This window comes from Lathyrus oleraceus, chromosome 7 (assembly GCF_024323335.1).
Source record: "Lathyrus oleraceus cultivar Zhongwan6 chromosome 7, CAAS_Psat_ZW6_1.0, whole genome shotgun sequence".
NCBI classification, from domain to species: domain Eukaryota; kingdom Viridiplantae; phylum Streptophyta; class Magnoliopsida; order Fabales; family Fabaceae; genus Lathyrus; species Lathyrus oleraceus.
Window position 1 is genome coordinate 493,898,514 of NC_066585.1, and position 1,839 is coordinate 493,900,352.

Below are 1,839 nucleotides of genomic sequence, written 5' to 3' on the forward strand. Positions count from 1 at the left end.
TGAAGCTCATACAAAAAGTTAAGTAAGGTGGAACATTGAGACATATGGCTTGACACTTAGAAAAAATTTGATATGTCAAAAATTTCCAAACTTCCACCTCAAATTTCTCCAAGTTCCAAGCTCCAAATGAAAAAGTATTGAACATGAAAGTTGTTCCTTTTGATCTCAACTTTCTAAAAATCTCAAATTCATTCATTTTGGACAAGGAATGCATAGGTTGCGCATGGCATGAACATGGTGACATCACTTGGCAAGGATCAAACTTCAAATCCAAATGCATACTTGCCTTGCAATTCAAGCTGAATTTAGACTATCTAACATTCATTTGTGGACTTATGGAAATGATTTTATGGGCCTATACGCGCCCATGCACCCATGCATCATCAATGACCAAATTTGGAAAGTGATTTCAAGTGTGCAAATATCAATGGTTTCAGCTATAAATAGAGCCTCATATGCTCAACAATCAACACATATTCGCGCCAGCTTTGATCCCCCATCTCAAACCCTCACTTTGCAAAGGATAAACCTGAGAAATTCTTTTGAACTTGAGGTTGAATTTCCACTGTTTTAAAATTCAAATCTCCAGGAGTCCACGGCCTTGTAAGCATCCAATCCTTCTTCTGCAAGCAAGTGGAGTGAGACCAAGCACAAGCAAGATCAAGATCAGTTGAATCCGGACCTCCATTGAAGGTATTTTCCAGAAATTTTGAACTCTTCGATTCTCTCAAATTCTTGCTCAATTCTATTGATTCTTTGGTTGTCTGAAGTCCTACCAATGTAGGCAAGAAGTTTGAGTTGCTTTGAGGCTAAATCGAAGCAACTCAATTCATGTACCTCAAATTTCAACTCAATGCATCTCCCAATATACTTGGAGTTAGAGTGAATTTAGGCCAGATTCGAGCTCAGTGCCATTTTTACTTTGAAATCATGTCCTTGTTTTTAATTTTGGTGATGGTTGATGGTGGACCAGTCCGGTGAGGTCCACCGGAGAAGAAGACCGGAGCTCTGGCTCCGGCGATGCGTTGGCAAGTCTCTAAACCACATGATCCATTCATTTCATTTTAATCTTAGGCGTTGATTTTGATTACCACATGTACAGCGCAGTTGACTAGTGACCACATGGAACGCGCGTTTTTTATTTTCTGAATTTTCATTTTAATTGTATTATTTTCAATAATTCATATTAAATTCAATTTTGAACCAAAAAATATGGGACTTTCACCAAAAAAAAATCAAATATTTTTCCCTTTCATATTCTAAACTAAAATTATTTTTTGGATCATTATTAATATTTTTCATAAATTAATTGATTTTGCATTTGTTTTTAATTGTTTAAAAATATTTTTAAATGTCCAAAAATTATGAAATTTTTTCTCCAAGGTCCTTTGACCTTGTTTGACCTACAATAAATCTCATGACCATTTCTTTGGTGTTTTGATGAGATTTAAGGAATTGGACAAACCATATTTAGTTCAAATGCACTATTTTATTATTTTTAATTTGAATAAATGCCAAATAAATTTGTTGACCAATTGTGATGACTTTGTTTATGTTTGACTCTTGTTGTTGGGCCTTGGTCAAGGTTGATTTGACTTTGTCAAATTAATATCATTGGATTTAGGGGATTGATGGAATGTACATTCCATCTCCCAAAATGAATGAATGATATTAATTTGGTAAAAGTCCTCCTTTGACCAATTTGTGATTTCATTCATTCCCCTCCCACTTCATCTTATTCCCCTTCTTCATTCATTCATTTTATTTAGCCTATGACATCTCAAAGTCCTAATGCTAGTTGATTGAAAAATTGACATGAGTATGGATGAGATTAGACCA